Consider the following 20590-nt stretch of genomic DNA (forward strand, 5'->3'; position numbering starts at 1 on the left):
CTGGAGACAATGATGAAATCCAGGAGCACAACCAGGTGGAATATGATCTGCTTATCCCCTAATTTTCTAAGATTAAATGTTAAAGTTACTGAATATATTATTTATAGTGCAGTGAGATAGTGCTGGAGGTGGGATGAGGAATACCCGAGTTTGAATTCTGACTTGCTAGATACGTGATCCTAAGCAAATCATAGAAACTTTGCTTGCTTCATTTCCAAATCTGTAAAATGGAGATAATAGCACATTCCTGTATAATTATTGGGAGGATCAAATAAAACATGTTAATCCCTTTGTAAACCTCAAAGTCATATATAAAAGCTAATAATTGACAATGAAATCAATAATAAAACAAATACAGATATAATTATTTAAAATATTTTGGTAATAAGGAAAATAATAGCCAAGGTTACCTGAAACTCTTTCAGTGACTAACGATGGCTTTTCTTCACCTCAAAGAACATAGTCCCACACCATTTCATTGCTCCATGATCTCTTCACAAGAATTTTTGTTATATGATTAACAATCTATAATATAATAATACCATAAGGATAAAGAATACCTATCTTCTTTCCCTAGTTTTTCTGTTATCTCTAGCTTGTCTCCAGTTATAACAGGAAGTTCTCTTCCTTACCTTCTCTAGGTCCTTATTATTAATGATGTTTATGTAGTTTCATACTTCAAATTATTATCTTTATAAATATTTATTCAAAAATAATAGTAAAGACAGTTTTAACAAGAAAGAATTTTCTTTTCACCTTTCTGTCTTCATTGTTTATCTTGTGGATAGTTCCTGGTCAAAATCAGTATCATACACAATCAATCACACAATTCCATAACACATACATTGCTAACACTGTAGCAGTAAGACTGTTAGAAAACCATAAATCCACACATATGCATACAGATGTGTATGCGTAATATAGATATATACACAAATATGTTCTACATACTTTCTCCTCTCTTAGAATGTAAGTTCCTTATTTTTTGATGGAAAAGACTTTCATTTTTGTCTTTTTATTATCAGCTCTTAGCACATTTAGCACAGTGTCTAATGAATAATGACATTTAACTGTTGAAAAAGACATTTAAGTGTTTACTATGTGTCCAGAAACACTGCTAACAAACAAGCAACATAGTCACTGCACTTAAGCTAATACTCTAATATGGGAAGGCAGCATATTGAGAAATGGTACCTAGAGAGGAGAGATTTGGATAAGAAAGTCAGAGAGAATGGTGATTGCAGACATAGAAATTGCAAAATAGAATTGGGGGGTAGCTAGGTGGTGCAGTGAAGAGCACCAGCCCTGGAGTCAGGAGGATCTGAGTTCAAATCAGCCTCAGGCACTTAATAATTACCTAGCTGTGTGACCTTGGGCAAGTCACTTAACCCCATTGCCTTGCAAAAAGAAAAAAAAACAAAAACTAAGTAAAGTTTCATCTTCTTGTAATCTTGCTTGCATATTTAAACAAAAAAAGAACTAGAATTAGGAAACAGAAGGGTGGGGAAGAGAAGAAACACATATAGATTTATGGCATAATGATGACAAGGATGATGTGATAGATCTTTTTTAAATTTATTTAGTTTTTTTTTTTTTTTTTTGGCAAGGCAATGGAGTTAAGTTGCTTGCCCAAGGACACACAGCTAGGTAATTATTAAGTGTCTGAGGCCAGATTTGAACTCAGGTACTCCTGACTCCAGGGCTGGTGCTCTATCCACTGCAACACCTAGCCACCCCAATGTGATAGATCTAATACTGCAGGATAAGGTGAATGAATTCTCCCAAGTCAGAGGGTAGGACCTTCAGTGCCCTAAGAAGGTAGAGGAGGAGACTGGGACACTGGTAGAAAGGTATGGAGATCACCAGAAACTAATCATGCTTGCTGATTGCCAGGAACTCACATTCTAATGTGGGGGGAAATGTGCAACTAGACAGATGTAGAAGAGTAGATATTTGTTAATTCAGAGAGAAGGCATTGATATCAGGAGGAGACAAAGGAAGGGAGATTAGTTCGGAATCTGAAACCATTCAACTATCAATAGATATGAAACCTTCATCTTCTGATATTTACCATGAGGACAACAATGTGGAAAGCAATGAACTATGTAAGAGCCAGGAGACTTGGTTTCTAATCCCACCTTGACACTTCAGGGTGGACTAGGGAATCCCTAAGATCATTTCCATTAATATTGTTAAATCTTATGACAGTCTTATTTCCTCTACTACCTACACATCAAGTTCTATACTGTGGTTATCTGAGGTTCAGTATTGCCTTGTACCTAGCTGTGGATCATATTAATCAGACTCCAGTTCCAAATTAATACTATCCCTATACAGCAACTCAGGGGATAAATCACCCAGGCTGAGGTGAAATTGTTAATGGTAACTTCAGCCAGAAGCCTATCACAACTCAGGACTCTCAATCAGCACTGACCTGGGGCAGTGGCCCCCAGAGAACCCCTTGACGTCAAAACTGCACAGATTTCTTTTGTTTGAGATTATTGCAACTGACTTTTACTGCCCTTCTTTAGGGCTTAATGGAACATTATCAGCGAAGAAGATTGTGCTGTCTCTGTTTACACACACCTACATCAAGAAAGGTTATCAGCACCCTTCATCATGTTTCCTAAGAAAGGAAGGACTGAAAGGGAGCACCAGCCCAGGTACCTGAAAACCTGTACCACAGAGCTAGAAAGGCATCTGTCATCACCAACAGAGAGCTCTTTAAAAGGTCTAAGTCCCATTTTAGGAACACTTTTCTGCCAAATCTACAACTCATATTCACTATGACCTTCTTTTCATTCTGCCGTACACAGGCTTCATTTCTGATTTGTATCTTCACAAAAGGAAACCAGAAAGACTCATTCAACTAAGTACATATTCAAGGATATATTCATTAGAGATTTAAAGGCAGAAGGGACTTACGGTGTTATTGTCTTTGTATAGTTGTCATTCCACTTCCCTCATTTTATAAAAGAGAAAACAGGTTCAGAGAACTCAAGTGGTTTGCCCAAAGTCACACAGCTAGTAAGTCAGAGGCAAGATTTGAATCTAAATCCTCTGATTCCAAAACTAACACTCTTTCCATGTGTTGTACCATGCTGCCTCTCAAACTATTTTACCAGTTTGGCATTCAAAACTAGAGCCACCTCCCTTTATCCCATCTGTTGAGTTCTAAGTGAGGAACAAATTCCTCTAGGCAACCTTCCTTAATGAGTTATTGCCCAAGCATTAATCAGAATCACAACACATGTAGACTACCCCAATAATGCCCTTCCCTCAAGGTGAATTCATCATAATATAAATCCAGAATATAATATATATATATATATATATATATATATATATATATATGGGTGTGAATATAACATGTAGGAGTTATGTGCTACTAAGAAATAGGAATCTGAGAAAAGAAGACAGAAAAAGAGACAGAGTGAAAGAGAGAGAGGCTATGTGGTACAATGGATGGAGGGATAACTTTGGAAAAAGGAAAACCTAGGTTCAGGTCCTCTCTCTGACACATATTAGCTATATGTGGCTCTGGACAATTAACTTAAGAGCTCTGTGCTTCAGTTTCCTCATCTGAAAATAAAGATAGTACCTATATGGCTCCATGGATGGCTGTAACCAAATAAGTCAACATATATAAAGTACTTTTCAAACCATTAAATATTAGATATATAAATATTATTAATTATTATTATTTCCCCATTTAGAAAAATCAATAAAATGTTTTCCTCTTCATTTCTGTCATTCATCCATTACATTTCTTTATACAATACTCTATTCCTACCACTAAAGGTATCTTTAAGCAAAATGTATTTGGTCTTTGGTAGAATGGACAAGGTGGGAGTTGGGTGCCTCGATGGATAGGGTATTGAACTTGAAGTCAAGAAGACCTAACTCCAAATCCAGACTCAGACATTTCCTTGCCATCTGTGTGACCTTAGATAGGTTATCTAACCTCTATTTGCCTTAATCCATTGGAGAAGGAATGACAAACCACTCCAGTATCTTTGGCAAAAAAACTTCACAGACAAAATCTATGTGCTATGGCCTACAGGATCGTGGAAAATCACATAAAACTAAACAACATCAACAACAAAACTGACAACAGGTTTAATTTGGTAACCTCTGAGTGAGTCCAAAAAAGGATTAATAAAGATAATTGTCTCCTCTTCCCTTCCTGCCTTTTTTTCTTACTTCTACCTTCCCTGGGCTAGGGGCATAAGTTTCTTGGGGGATATATCAGAAATGAACTAAGACTGTAGTAGACACTTGGTTCTTCTCATCCTATTCACTACTTTCACGAGCAAAACTTTTTAAATCCTATATGAAAATGGGAAAAGAAAGAAATCATAAACATAAAACCCATTATTTTAATCACTTATAAATGATTTGATTTTTTCCATTTTTTTCTTCCCATGGTTATTAGGTCCCTGTGGTCCTCTCCAGTGCTATTTTATCAAGTCTCTCTCTCCTATGAAAAATTAGTAATATAATCACAATAGCTCAGAGCTCCCTGTTAGGAGGATTCCTAACATTCAGAAAAAGTTTGACACTTCATCCTAATTTCAGTTTTTTTGTGTGTGGATCTTTGGCTAACTTCTGAGGAAAATTTAGCTTTTGATGCCAAAATTAAATGCATTTTTAAAACCAACATTTTACAAGACTATCACCATTTCTAAGAAAGTTTAACTAATTAAGTAAATCATTCACAACAGAGGCTAAATGAGCCTAGAAATCACCTCCACTAGTCAACTCTTAATCTCCAAGTTAAACTAAAAACCAAAGGTAACATTGTTCTATATCCTAAATTCATTTGTAAAATCTTTCAGAGCAGACTGGTGAGTCATTGTCAGTCATATAGTCTCATAAAGCAGCAAGAAGAAATGGACAGAAAAATAAAATTACTGAGACAGGTGGCACAATGCATAGAGCAATGAATCTGGAGTGAGGCAGACCTGAGTTCAAATATAGCCTCCAAAAGTTATTAGTTATGTGACCTAGCAAGTCTCTTAATCCCAATTATGCCCCATTCCCCCCCAAAAAAAAAATTACTGAAAGTTTAGTGAGAGACCTAATTATCCAGATCATACAGAGAACATTTAAATATGAAAGTGGAAGGAGGAAGAAAACAAACATAAAAAAAGAAAAGTTATATTAATATTACTAAAGTAAATTGCTTTAGATAAAATGTTAAATGGAGATATGATTTGATCAAATGATTCTGGAAAATAATTTGTAAAGATGAAATTAAAATGTTTGATCCAGAGATCCACCTGCAGACTATATATCCCATGGAGAACAGTGACAGAAAAGACCACATACATATAATACTCCTAGCAGCACTTTTGTAGTAACAAATATCTAGAAATAAAATCTATGCCCATCAAATGGGAATGGCTAAACATATTATAGTGTATAGATATAAAATAATATTTTTGTACAATAATATATTATAAATATGAAGAATTAAAAGAAACATGGGTAGACTGATGAATTGAGACAAAATGAAATAAGCAGAACCAGGAAAACAATACATGCCTTTGATTACACAAAGGTAGAGGAAGAATTAATAAAACAAAGCTAAACATTGTGTAATAGAAATGACTAAGCATGTCTCTATGGCAAGAGACAAAAAAAGTTCCTCCCTCCTTTCGTTGAAGAGGTGGAAATTTTGTGTGGAATGTTGCATGTGCTATCAGTCACAAAATGTTGGCTGATTTTGCTCAATTTTTTTTTTCTAATTAAGGAATACTCTCTATGTAGGAATGTAGGAGGAGATTATTTGGAAATGAATGTGATGTACGAGTAAAATCCTCCAATAAAAACTTAAAAAAAAAGATATCAACTTCTCTGTCACTGATAATGAAGTCACCTCCTTTGAACTCTAATACCATGATTACCAATGAGCTATACAGAATAGCAGAATTGGAGGCTGAATAAATCAAAGACAGGAAATACAGAAAAATGACAGTAGGTATGCAACAAAGAGGTCTTCCCTGAGATAATGTATTTTGATGGTATTAAAGTATCTCTCAATCAATAAATAAACAAACATGTATTTAGTACCTGCTGTATTCCAATACCGTGCTAAGTGCTGGAGACACAAAAAGAGGCAAAAGACAGTCCTACCCCCAAGAAACTTGCAATCTAATGGGGGGGGACAATATGCAAACAAATATATACAAACAAGCTACATACAGGATATAACTTGGAAATAACTTACAGAGGGAAGGCATTCAAATTAAGAAGAAATAAAATTTTGAAATATTTGAAAGAAAGTCAGGCATGAAAAATATCAGTAACTACTGACCCATTTTCCCATCTCTACAAAATTTTAATGAGAATAATCTATATATGGATCAAGGGAGTTTTTGATGAAGATATAAGAATAGAAGAGGTGTTCAGTCATTACCGATTGTGACCCAATTTGGGGATTTCTTGGCAAAGATACTGGCTGGTTTGTCATTTTCTTTCTCTATATTACAAATGAGGAAACTGAGGCAAGGAGGGTTAAGTGATTTTTCCAGGTCACATAGCTAGTAGTGTCTGAATTCACATTTAAACTCAAGATGTGTCTTCTTCCATCTACAGTCACCTAGTTGCCCATGGAAGAGGCAGGCTTTTTTGCAAATAATATTCTATGTTAGATTGTATCTTTATACAACTAACTGAAAAATTCAGATTGTACTAGATGCTACCATTCTTACTTTTTGTGAAAAAAGAATTTTATTAGAGTAGAAAGACTGCCTAAAAAACTCTCCTCTAACTAGATATTTCCTGCATATGTTAAAATCAAATAAGAACTGAAAAAAGCACAAAGAACCTCTGTGAGAGGAACAGATCTCTGGGCTCAGACTTCACCAGCTTTACTTCAATAATTCAATCAAGTACTTATTTGGCACCTACCATGTTGCTGGCTCTGTGCCAGGCTCTGGAAAAACAAAGACAAAAGCAAGTGTCTCTGATCAAAGCACTTCTAGTGGAAAAAACAATCTGTTCATATATAGGTATAAGGGTATAATGTTTAAGTTATACAGTTATTCTTGGGACTTTAACCAGTTGAAAACAATTAATCAGTCTCAATCATTAGATTTAGATTCAATCACTCAATCAGACTTTAAATTAAGGGTGAAAAAAACCTAGCACAAAAACATATTCAGATTGAACAAATGCATTCAAAGGGCTGCATTAAGATCTAGAATGATAAAATTCAGAAAAATAGATTAGATTTTGTTATAATGTCTGAGGCAAAATGAAAGGGATTGAGAAGATTGAGAAGAAAGGAAATATAGGTAATCGTTCAAACAGTTTTTTCAAGGAGTTGGTTGGACAAGAGGAAAGCTACATGGAACAATATCTAGTGGAGATCTAATGATAAACCTTTTATAATGGGGAGGTAGTATCCTCCAGCAAGTCTGACATTAAGACATGGAGCCAGCACAGGAAGCCAAATGACAGAGTCTGAAACTCTAACTTGGAGTCCCAAGAGTAAATGGGACTTCAAAAACACTAATTTTCCTAAAGGGGATCCACCAAGCAATCCTAGGGTGGGTTGAGTAACCTCCAAAACCCCTACCTAGGAAGGAAGCTAAACTCAGTAATCTCTTATCTCTTGTAGTTGAACAACTTTGAGATTCTCTGACTTCTCCAACATGACCCAGGAAGCTCATTATTAGAAAAACTTACCAACCTACAAAATCCAATCAGCCTTGGTACTCAATCTTATCACAACCCTTTGCCCCTCTGATTGAGGGTAAAGCCATAAACTTTATACCTTCTTTTTAAGAGGGAGTGCAGCTTAGGTACCTCCTTACTTCTCACCTAAACTCATTACATTTCTGTGACTTCTCCACTATTTCACTTTATCAAGTACCATACCCTCTCACTACTCCCTTGCTTTTCAACTTCCTTTTGTGTGTTTGTCTGACCCCCTTAAGCCCTTGAGGGCAGGGACTATCTTTATTTTATATTTGTATAAATATAAGCACAGAGTGTGGTAAATAGTAAGTGCTTAATAAATGTTGACTATTGAGTCTTATAGCTGCATGAAATCAACAATTGCATGTCCTACAATTTAAGTCTAGTTGACCAATATTGGCCAATATTCCTGCCTTCAGCAAGGGCTTAAAGACGATTCTCAAGTATCTAAATCATGAATTTGTTGGCAGATATGGCATCCTTCTCCAGGTACATCAAAAATAGAGATCTAATAGAAGAACTTGAGACATGTTCCCCCTTTTTTTTGTTTTGTTTTGGTTTTTTTGCAAGGCAAATGGGGTTAAGTGGCTTGCCCAAGGCCACACAGCTATGTAATTATTATGTAATTATTAAGTGTCTGAGACCGGATTTGAACCCAGGTACTCCTGATTCCAAGGCCGATGCTTTATCCACTATGCCACCTAGCTGCCCCTATGTTCCACTTTTAAAATGAGATAAGTTAAAAAGCTATGAGACAGGTTCTGGGTAATTTAATCATCAATTTATTAATTAGGCCACCTGATAATCAATAAATTGATTACCAGGATTTTTCTCAGTATCAAACACAAAATCATGGAGATCTCTGAATGCTGAAATAAATACCTTTGTAAAAGAAGGTGTTCCTGATAGGAGAAAATCAACCCTGATTATAAACAATTAATGAGGCAATGGACATAATGAGGAGGTGGTCCAAAACTCTTCAGCTCTTCCTGCTGAGAATATGATTTATATCATGAGGCTCAGCTGCCTCTAGTAATAGGGACAAAGGAATCCATCACCACCCAAACCACTCTGGTTGGTTTTCTCCTTCATGAACTGGCAAACTTGGGACACAATGCAGGAACTTTCTAAGGACAAGAATTTACCTTGATAAGATTCTGTTTATAAGATCTTCTAGTTGGGTGGGGTTCTGCTCAAGATCACAGAGCATGTACCCAGAGGATTGGGGCAATCTCATCTATCAGCAATGTCCTTCACAGGGACATCTACAGGGACTGGTCCCTTAAGGAGGAAATAGAAAGACCCCAATCCTAATTTAATAATTGTATATTAATATTAGAAAACTTACTGCCTCTCAAGAGGCAGGAAAAAAATAACATGTCTATAAGAATCCTCCCTAAGAAAAGTGCCTTGTGACTGAAAATAAAATATTTGTGTAAAAGATTATAATAAAGAAAAACCCAAAAGTAAGCCTTTCTTGTTTTTGTTCTTATTTTTAAAGAAGGTCTATGTCTGTAGACTCTAAAAAGCATTAAGTTGGTTCTAATTTGTCTGCTTTAGGTAAAGGATGTTCTATTGTGAGTTTAATGATAACCATTGTTCAAAATCAACCTTATGTCATGACAGTGATATAAACAAAAATCATCATGGTATTGTCATTTACTCTTTTTCTCATGCAGGAGTTAGCCAAAAAATTTTAAGTGATTGTCACTGTTATTATCAATATTATTATTCATGACTCTTCTATGATTGCATCTCTCTAAAAGACCCAAGAAAAAAGTGTTTGTAGTCTTGTTAAGGAATATGAGAAAAATAACAACTGTTTTTTTAAGGAAATTTTTAAAAAACTACTAACAATTGTTTGTAATAATAAATTTCAATGAAAGATTTAACAATATAAATTTTCTTCAAAGACTTACTGATTAGAAATGTAGTTTGTTGGAGGCTGTAGGGAGGCAACCTTTTCCTCTCCTAAGTCTCTTGACAGATATGCCAAATTCAAAGCATGCTGTGGATACACATCTATCTATCCAAAATACAACAGTATGCAATTCCCCCAAAATGTTTTCATTTTTGTTAGCCAGAGTATGCAATTAATTCATATCAAAGACATAATGAAATAGCATTGTAAGCAATGACATATTTATCCCATAAACCAGGGGCACATTCTAGAACTAAAATACAGATAGATAGATAGATAGATAGATAGATAGATAGATAGATAGATAGATAGACATATAGATATAGATACATATGTTTATGTGATATATGTTTATACTTATGCAGCCAGGGTTGCTATACCTCCAGATGATGTCATTTTTGCCTCTTCTGCTAGGTCAGCTTCTTTTTTTTAGGTTTTTGCAAGGCAAATGGGGTTAAGTGGCTTGCCCAAGGCCACAAAGCTAGGTAATTATTAAGTGTCTGAGACCGAATTTGAACCCAGGTACTCCTGACTCCAGGGCCAGTGCTTTATCCACTACGCCACCTAGCCGCCCCTAGGTCAGCTTCTTAGTCATCCTTAGTAGTGTGCTGTCTCCATTGGGCATGTTATCTGTAGTTGGCATGAGGTCTCTGAAAGATATTGTCTCACGTGATCATAATAATCTTCTGGTCCCTTCTGGTTGCTGATAGGCCTGATTCTATTGGAGAATGAAGTCAAGATCCATGCTTAGCTGTAATTTTTTGATGTGAGTGTGTATGGGGGGCAGGAGGGGACAACAGGGAAGGCCTACAATAGGAAAAGTACAGTCTGTCATTTTTCTGTTTTAGTTTAAAATCTAGAAGCTTAAACCACTGTTCTTTTAAGAGGATAGCATCCTTTCTCATCATCAGATTAGAGAAAAACTGTGACATTTGTTAGTTTTCAGAACTTTGGCTAATATAAGGCTTTTATCTTTTAAAGAAGCTTCCATTCTCTGAAACACAAAACAGTCCTTAATTAAAAGATGCCCAAAGGACTTTTTTTAATAATTATAATTTCCCACAAACTGAGAACAAGTTTTCTCTCCTAAATCTCTGTCTGACTTAGAGTCAGAAAGTTCTTAGAATTTCCTGCCCAGTTTTCTTTTGGGGATCTTACTCTCCCATTTTAGTAGGGCTCTGTGGAAAGTGGGGAAATGGAGTTGGGGGGACAATTCATCCAGTACTGTGATCAGCATGTGATAAATATTATCTCATTTGAGCCTCACATCAATCCCCATTTTACAGTTGAGGAAATTCAAGCAGAGAGACCAAGTGACTTACCCAGAATCACACAGTTAGTAACTGTCTGAGGTCAAATTTGAATTCAGTTCTTCAGGATTTCAGGCCCAACACTCTAACTCTTATGTTAACTAGCCTCTGATTTACTTCTGCCAAATGAATCCCTCAGTTGTGTATATGACAGTCTAGATTCTTTTAATGGCGCTAAATACTTTGGATTTGCCATGCGAATAAATCTGATCAAGCAGTAAACTAAGTTCAGAGGGTCATTGTGACCGCATTTCTGATATATTTGATTGGCAACAAGCCAACCTACAAAAATATCAAGGGAGGGATGAAACAAAGGCTTATGTTCACCAAAGGTGTTTGTCACTCTCTTGGAGAATGTCCAACATAGAGTTCACATGGTGGAGGGGCTCCTTGGAGGTAGTGAGATTCTCCAGATGCTCATGTTTGCAGGCGACATTACTTTGATTGTACCAAGTTCCAGAATATCATAAAGTTTTCTAAATGAGAGCCATAATTGCTCAAAAGAGTTTGGTCCAACTCTTCAAATGGAGGAAAAAAGGGAATAAAGAATTTGTTGAGATGATAATAGTAACTGCCTGTCCAGCCAATAAATGCTGTTCTCTCTCTCTCTCTCTCTCTCTCTCTCTCTCCATTTATCAATCTATCTACCTTCCTATCTATCTACCTATCCATTTATCTATCTACAAACACATTTTAAAAAGATACTTCTTCAGAATTTTGAATTTGAATCCACCTATATCATCCCCCTTCTCCTTTTCCCACTTCTCTCCTTTTTACTCTAGATGTCTATGCCCTATTGAGTGTGTATGCTGTTTCCTCTCTGAGCCATTTCCAATGAGAGTGAAGGTTCCCTCATTCCCCCTCGCCTTCCCCACTTCCATATTATTGCAAAAGCTCATTGTCAAAAAAAATCTTTTATATGAAATATCTCAGCCTAATGCACCTCTCCTTTTCTTACTCCCATTACATTTCCCTTTTAGCCACTGGCTCCATTTTTACAATACATTATATGTTCAAATTCAGCTCTCTCGTGTGCTTCATCTATAAAAGCTCCTTCTACCTGCTCTATTAAATGAGAAGTTTCTTATGAGTATTATCAGCATCATTTTTCTATGCAGGAATACATGCAGTTCATCATCATTAAGACCCTCATATTTTCCCCTTCTCCACTCTCTATGCTTCACCTAAGTCCTGTATTTAAAGGTCAAAATTTCTATTCAGCTCTGGTCATTTCAATAGGAACATTTGAAATTCCCCTGTTTCATTGAAAATCCATCTTTTCCCCCAGAAGAGGACATTCAGTTTTGCTGGGTAGTTGATTCTCAGTTTCATTCCAAGCTCTTTTGCCTTCCAGAATATTGTATTCCTAGTCCTATAAGCCCTTATTTGCTGCTAAATCCTGTGTAATCCTGACTGAAGCTCCATGATATTTGAATTGTGTCCTTCTGGCTGCTTGTAATATTTTCTCTTTGACTTGGGAGTTCTGGAGCTTAGCTATAATATTTCTGGGGGTTGGTTTTTTGGGGTTTTTTGGGGATTCTTTCAATTTCTATTTTGCCCTCTGCTTCTAGGACATCAGGGCAATTTTCCTGTAGGAATTCTTTAAAAATAAGGTCAATGCTCTTTTCCTGATCATGACTTTCAGGTATCCCAATTATTTCTAAGTTATCTTTTCTGAATCTGTTTTCCAGATCAGTTTTTTTAACGAGATGTTTCACATTTTCTTCTAATTTTCCATTCTTTTGTTGTTGAAGTATTGTGTCTTAACTTCTCGTGAAGTCATCAGTTTCCTTTAGCCCCATTCTATATCTGAGGGATTTGTTTTCCTCAGATAGCTTTCTTATCTCCTTTTCCATCTGGTCAATTCTGCTTACTAAAGCATTATTCTCCTCGATCATTTTTTGAATTGTTTTATCCATTTGACCTAAGCTGGTTTTTAACATGCTATTTTCTTCAGCATTTTTTTTTATTTCCTTGACTAAGCTGCTGACTTCTTTTTCATGTTTGTCCTGCATCTCTCTCATTTCTTTTTCCAATTTTACTTCTATCTCCCTTACTTGATTTTCAAAATCTTTTTGAGCTCTGTCATAGCCTGAGCCCAACTTTCATTTTTCTTGGAGTCTTTAGATGCAGAAGCTTGTACTTCCTCATCTTCAGATTGAGTATTTTGATCCTCCTTGGGATCATAGACAAAGTATTTGTCATTAGTCAGGTTTCTTTTTTTCATGCTTACTCGTTTCCTCAGTCTGTGCCTGGTTTTGGGGTGTTTCCTGAGCTTTTGAGTTTTATTGGGACACCCCCACAAGGACCAGGAAGAGGCCCCTGTTCTATGGGGGGCCTAGACTGTGATCAGGATCTGAATGTAGTCAGAGCCCCAGAGTCCTATTTCAGGGAAAGAGGACAGACTTTGGATATCTCCCTCCACTCCCTTACCTTTGGTGGGCTGAGCACTCAGGGTGCAACTGGCTAGAGTCTCTTCCTTGCCATCTCTGCAGGCCTGCTTCCATTTCCTGAATCTGGGCTGCTGGTGAAACCCATACCCATGCTCAGGGCCTGGGCTTTACGCTCCTTCTGGCAGAGGTCCCCTGCTGATCTTCCAAGTTGTGCTTGGTTCTCCCTGGAGTGCAGGTTAGTAAACTGCTTCTGCTGCCAGGAGCCATGGCTCCCTGGCATCCTGGGACTGTCCCCAGGAGGCTGAAGTTTCTTCACTCTGGTGGGGGTACCCCCATGAAACAGTTTTCCCACTATTTTCCAGGTTACCTTGGGCTGGAGAATTGCCTCACTGGATCTTTCTGTGGGTTCTGTCTCTTGAAAATTTAGTTAGTCATAATTTTAAGATTTTTGAAATATTTCAGAGAGGAACACCTAAGAGAGGCTCTTCTCCTGCTGCTATCTTGGCTCCACCCCTTAAAATCAAGTTTTTAATAAGCTTAATAAACATACCAGAATTTATACATAGAAAACTAAAACTTATCTTATAAACTGATTTTGAATGATCCTATGTATTCATTTTAAATTAGTCCATGATGGAAGGAGTTGTGGGGTTGGCTATAGATTTATTTCAATGATTTTTCCATCATTCAAAATATTTTTGAATGTCTCCTTGGAAATATTTTCATTACCTATATGTTTCTTAAAGATATGCAGAATCATTTCCATCACTGTATATCCTCAATAGTGGTATGGTTTTGTTTCTTGAAGGTTGCATATTACACAGTTATGAAATGTTTGAGCCGAAAGAGACCATAGGGATCATTGATGTTCAACTTCTTTTTTTATAGATGTAGAAATTGAAGCCCCAAAAGTTTATTTGTCTAAGTTTATATGCTCTGACAATGATGAAACCAGGTCTCCTGATTCACAGGTTAGTGTTCTTTTCATTCTGTCCCTTCCACCCCATGCTGTATTTTATCTTTCTAAGCAGATTGTTACCCACTTAAGATACCAATAAAAGTTGTTTAGCCTGGAAATCTCTATTGCTCTGTTTTTGGAAGTGTTCAAAAGTCATTCAGATTCAAGCCTAGTGAAAAATGAGCGTGAGGATAGATTTTTGTTTTTTTTAAAAATGAGGTATTACTTCAAAATAATAAGACATCATGGTTCAATGTCTTTGGAGTCAAAACACCTAAGTTCAAATCTCTGCTTTGATCTTATTACCAGTGTGATTTTGGCAAAGGTACTTAACCTCACTTAGCCTTTAGATGAGTTAATCTATTATTCTATGACTTTACTTTCTTGCATGGATTTGTGAACTTGTCCTGAAATCTATGTCAAAGAAGAGTGGAGTTAGTGGAATGTGCTGAGCCATTATCAGCAGCACTGGAGTCAATGTCTAAATTTCTGGGATGACTATTTTGAAGATTGACCAACCCTCATTTTTAATTTAAGTTATGAATATTTCTGCAAAGAATTTCACAATGTTTTATACTCACACATAGTATGATGGCTTTTTTATTGCCTTCTGGCTATTTTAATTTGTTTTTAAAGTATCCTGTGTTTTAATGATTTTTTTTTTAGGTTTTTGCAAGGCAAATTGGGTTAAGTGGCTTGCCCAAGTCCACACAGCTAGGTAATTATTAAGTGTCTGAGACCGCATTTGAACCCAGGTACTCCTGACTCCAGGGTCGGGGCTTTATCCACTACACCACCTAGCTTCCCCTTAATGATTTTTTTTGTGAAATACACTAGGTTCACAGTAAAATACAGGAATTTTTTTTTCAAAATGTCATGGAGATATCAATTTTTGTTTTGTTAACTTGATTTTCTGCCCTCTTGTAATCAGGTGAAATCACAACAAAACTAGATTCTGTTTTAACATAGTTAACTGAGAAAACAAAAGAAATGCATGAATATCTTCATATATATACATTATGTATAATATATAAATATGTTTATAATGCTCAAACTAATAGAACTGTAGTTAAAGATCTTACTCAACACTCAGAAAAAGAAAAAAAAATACTAGTAAGAAAAAAACCCCAAAATTATCAAAGAAAAACTCCTGAACCTGATGGATTTGCAGGAAAATTCTACCAAACCTTGAAAAAAACAATCAATACTAATACAGCAGAGGAAATATGAGGTAGAGAGAAATGTTCTGTGCTGACCATGTTAAATAGTTATTTCTTTCTGTGACATCCATCCCATTGTTATCTAGATAAATAACTTCCATTTTTGCAGAAGTCACCTAAAATGGAACATCAAAGCTACCCAAAAAAGGGAGGATGGGAGAAGGGGGTTCTCATTCTATATCTCTGGCTCCTTAAAAGTTATACAAAAATACACTGAGATAAGGGACGCTATTTAGACACTGTACACTAAGTTGACCCCCTCGGGACATGCTGGTAAATTTAGCCTTGGTTTATGTGTTAGCCATATCTTAGATCTTCCCTAATATTGCTCAAACTCCTCAGTTACCCCTTTCCCAGCATGGATACTATGCCCTGCTCTCCTACATAAATCCTATTTTTTTTTCTTCTATTGGCTACTGCTGATAAGCCTAGTTGCAATACTCTTACAACTGTTCTACCTTTCTCTTTTTACTTTGCTAAATTTCCCAGCTGCTGCCTCTTCCCTCAGGGAATAAGCCCAGATGACTTAACTTTGCAACTGCCTTTACTTTCTCTCTCTGAGTATTTGCTACAATTTTCTTAAGAAATCTAGTCCCTATTACTGCTCAATTTCCTTGTTACTTTAATAGCCACAGTTATGCAGAAACTTTTTTTCATTTTCATATACCTCCAAGTCAAGAGTCAGTTTCAGTGAATTCATTCACATTCTCAAAGCCTAGACTGCACCACCCTACAACATTTTCCCAACAACACTAATAATGTACAAATTATTCTCAGAAATTAAGGAAAACATTATCACAATCATTTTATAATACCAATATGCTCCTCATACCTAAAATTGAGGGGAATGAAACTTAGAAAAAGCATAAACAAATATCATGATATAGATTTTAAAATCTTAATTAAAATCCTGCCAAAGAAACTTCAGTAATTTATTCAAGAATTTATTCATTTTTACCAAGTTGGAATTATAACAAGGAAGAAGGAAAGCTCAACGTAAGGAAAATAGTCAGTATAATTAATTACATTAAAAATGAAAATATCCTGATCCATCTGAAGCAGGGAACAAGGAAATGGCTATGTTGAACTTGAATATCATGCCCTTTGGGACAGGAAAGACCGAACATTACCCATATGCAATGAGTACTGTCTTAACCACTCCTTGGGGATTGCCCCTATGTGACTCCTGAAGCACCATCCCTGTCCTACCCACTATGGAAATGTATTTAAGGAAGGTCCTTCAAAATGGAGCCCTCTTTTTTACTCTCTCCACTTCTTTGCATTTTCCTGGCAGAGTAGCAACTTTTTTTCTCTCTAAGATAGAACCATGTGCTCCTGGTCTATGCCATTGGAGCAATATGGCCCCAGTTCCATGTTGATCCCAGATTTATGCTGATATAAGCTTTTCTCCTCTCCTCATCTAGGCTCCCTGACATTTCCTTCTTTCTTCTTTCCTCTAAGTTCTTTCCTATGTTGTTTCCATGCTTGTAACTAAATTCATTCCTAAGTCTATGTTGTTTCTGTGAATTGCTTGTGTACCTGTGATGAACTTTACAGGTCTGTGAATAAAGATCTGAGGTTCTTTCACAACTCCAGGGTCATTCATGAATTTTTCACTTCCAAGAACCCTGATCTTTGTGGCAACATCACCACCCCCAATTTCACCATGATCACAACAAAGTTGGAGAGCAAATTGGAATTATGCCCAAAGAGCTATAAAACTGTACATACTCTTTGAGTCAGCAACACATCCACTACTTCTACATCCCAAAGAGATCAAAGAAATTAGAAAAAAATTCATATGAACAGATATATTTATGGCAGCCTTTTTGTGGTGTAAATTGGGAAATGGTTGAGCAAGTTGTGAAAAATGATTGGGATGAAATACTATTGTACTACATAAAATGACAAATAAGATGCTTTCAGAAAAATGTGGGAAGGCTTATATGAACTGATGCAAAGCAAAGTGAGCAGAACCCAGAGAGTACTGTACATAGTAAGAACAATATTATGTGATAATCAATGATAAAAAAAACTTATTTTCTTCAAATAATACAATGATCCAAGACAATTTCTGAAGGACTTAAATGAAAAGTACTCTGCAGTTTCAAAGAAATAACTGATAAAGGTAAGTCCCACCTGCTACCCAGAGACTCTCCTGTTCTATTCAAGAAAGCTTGCAGTTCATTTGCTATTGTGTTTATAGTTGTTGTGCTCCATAGTGGTATGAATTGCATTTTATTCATGAATGAATATTGAATTCTATACGTGGCCCTTAAGGGGTTTTTGTTGGGTGAAAGGGACCCAGAAGAGACCTTTAAAGGTTGGATATGCTGTGATAGACTTTGAATACAGATCCAAATTTTTAAAGACTTTCTTAATTTCTTTTTTTTCCTTGGATGGTGGAGTGGGGCAGATAGTTGCATTTTCTTTTGCAACATGGCTAATATGAAAATGTTTTGTATAGCTACACATATATAATCTATATCAAAGTACTTCCTTTCTCTATAGTCAGGATTACATAGGATCTGACAACATCTACGTTAAGGGCTCATAGGGCTTGGAATATGATGTTCCAGAAGGCAAAAGAGCTTGGTTTGCAACAGAGAATCAATTACTCAGAAAAAACTGAACTGGGCTTTCAATAAAACAGGGGACTTTCAAACTTTCCTGTTGAAACAACCAGAGCTGAACAGAAAGTTTGATCTCTAAGTACAGGACTCAGGTGAAACAATAGAGAGGTAGACAAGAAGGATTAATTATGAGGAACTTAATGATGGTGAACTGTGTATATTTCTGCATGGGAAGATGATACTGATAACTCATATGAACCTTCTGATTTATAAGAGCAGTTAGGAGGAGTATATATAGACAAGGCAAAGGAGGAAGTTGAATATAAAGGTATAATATAGTATAAAGATGGAGTCAATGGATGATAAGGTGATAAAAAAGTGCTTGGAGGAAGGTAAAGGAGAGGTAGAATTGGCTAACATATTTCACATAAAAAAGTCAAGAAAAAGCTTTTGCAATGGAATGGAAGGGGAGAAGGTGAGAGGGAATGAGTGAGCCTTCATTTTTCAAGAGAAATGGCTCAGAAAGGAAATAACATGCACACTTAATAGAGTATAGAAATCTATCTTAAAAAAAGATGAGAGGAAAGGGGTGGGATAAGGGGGATAGGGGAGGGGGAGAATAGGAGATAGAAGAGAGGGAAGATCATGAGAGAGGGTAATCAGATATAATACACTTCTAAGTAGGAGCAGGGTGAAAGGAGAGAGAGAATAGAATAAAGGGGAGTGGGGAGGAATAGAATGGAGGGAAATCCAAACTATTTGAAATTAGTTCAAAAATAGAAGAGTATATCAATGTAATTGACTACACAAGGAAGAATCAGAAATCCTAGAACCTAGTAATGCATTATTCAGTGAATTCCAGAACTTACATTTCTTAGAAGACAATTCCATATTTAATAAGAATTTCTAAGAAAACTGTAAAGCATTCTGATAAAAATAACTTTTAGGTCAATGTCTTATACCATATTCTATAACAAATTTAAAATGAATAAACAACTTAAATAAAAAGATCATGTCCTAAAAAATTAGAAGAGAGACAAAAAGTAGATGAATTCCTATAAAAAGGAAGAGTTAATTACAAAAGATTAATTATATTATTTTGATTACATAAAATTTAAAAATTTTTAGCAAACAACATTTTTACATCCAAAATAAGATGGGAATAAACCTTTGCATCATCATTTAAGAACTTAGTATCTAAGATAAATAGATAATTAACAGATATAGATCATTATAAATAAATGTAAAGACTATAAATATAGATATGTATAATTAAAATCCTCTCTAATAAGTAGTCAAAAGATAATGAAGTTTCCTGTTAATTACATTAATAACTATTAATAACTATATAAAAGAATGTTTCAAATCATTAGTAATGCTATGAGTAAAATAAAAAGTCAAAATAACCCTGAGATTTCACCTCACATTTAAAATATAGACAAAGTTGGCAAAAGATATCATCAATATTGGAGGGGTTGTGAAGAAATTAAGACACTAATACATTTTTGGTAGAGGTGTGAATTGATGCTTCCATTTTGAAAAGCAATTCAGAATTATCTAAAGAGAGTAAAATCTCCTAATCCTTACATCCAGAAATTCCCAGCAAACATCTATCCCAAGGAGGTTATTGATAAAAACAAAGGTTTCATATATATACCAAAGTATTTATAGCAACACTTTTGAGTTAGCAAAGAATTGGTAAAAGTAGATGTTTATCAAATGGAGAATGGCAAAACCAGTTGTGATACATGAACATAGTTTCATTCCAATGTTGTAAAATATAACAAATACAATAAACTCAGTAAAATATGAAAAGACTTACATGAAACAAAGTAAAATAAACATAGCCAAGAAAATAATATGCAAAATGATCACAACAATAGAACCGGAAAGATCAAAATAATCAAAATTGAATGTTTTAAAATAATGGGGAGGAAGATTGTTCTCAGAGATATGAGAAAATCACTATCCCTTTTCCTTTGTAGATGTCTATATGTATAAGTATGTGTGGGATGGGGAGAGATCTATATTATGTTCTAAGCTGTCAATTTTCTTCAATGTATTGATCTGTTCTACTATTCTTTTCCCTTCATCATTTTCTTAAAAAAATTCTTTGTCATCTGGGATTCCATTCTTGGAGACAAAAGGAGAAAGAATGTATAGGGAAATTTAGTCATTGTAAAAAAAAATTATATGTTTATATGCTTGTGTATGTATGTATGTATTTAAAATAGCATGGGGGCAGCTAGGAGGCACAGTGGATAGAGTACTGGTCCTGGAGTCAGGAGTACCTGAGTTCAAGTCCGGCCTCAGACACTTAATAATTACCTAGTTGTGTGGCCTTGGGCAAGCCACTTAACCCCATTGCCTTGCAAAAAAAAAAAAAACCACTAAAAAAATAAAATAAAAAAAATAGCATGAAATGGCAGTCAAAAATCCAGGTCTCTTAATTCTTAATGAGTACTTCCCTGTGGAATAAAGTTTCCTTTTGTACTAATAGCAATAATA

This window comes from Macrotis lagotis, chromosome 2, assembly GCF_037893015.1.
Source record: "Macrotis lagotis isolate mMagLag1 chromosome 2, bilby.v1.9.chrom.fasta, whole genome shotgun sequence".
Lineage (NCBI taxonomy): Eukaryota > Metazoa > Chordata > Mammalia > Peramelemorphia > Peramelidae > Macrotis > Macrotis lagotis.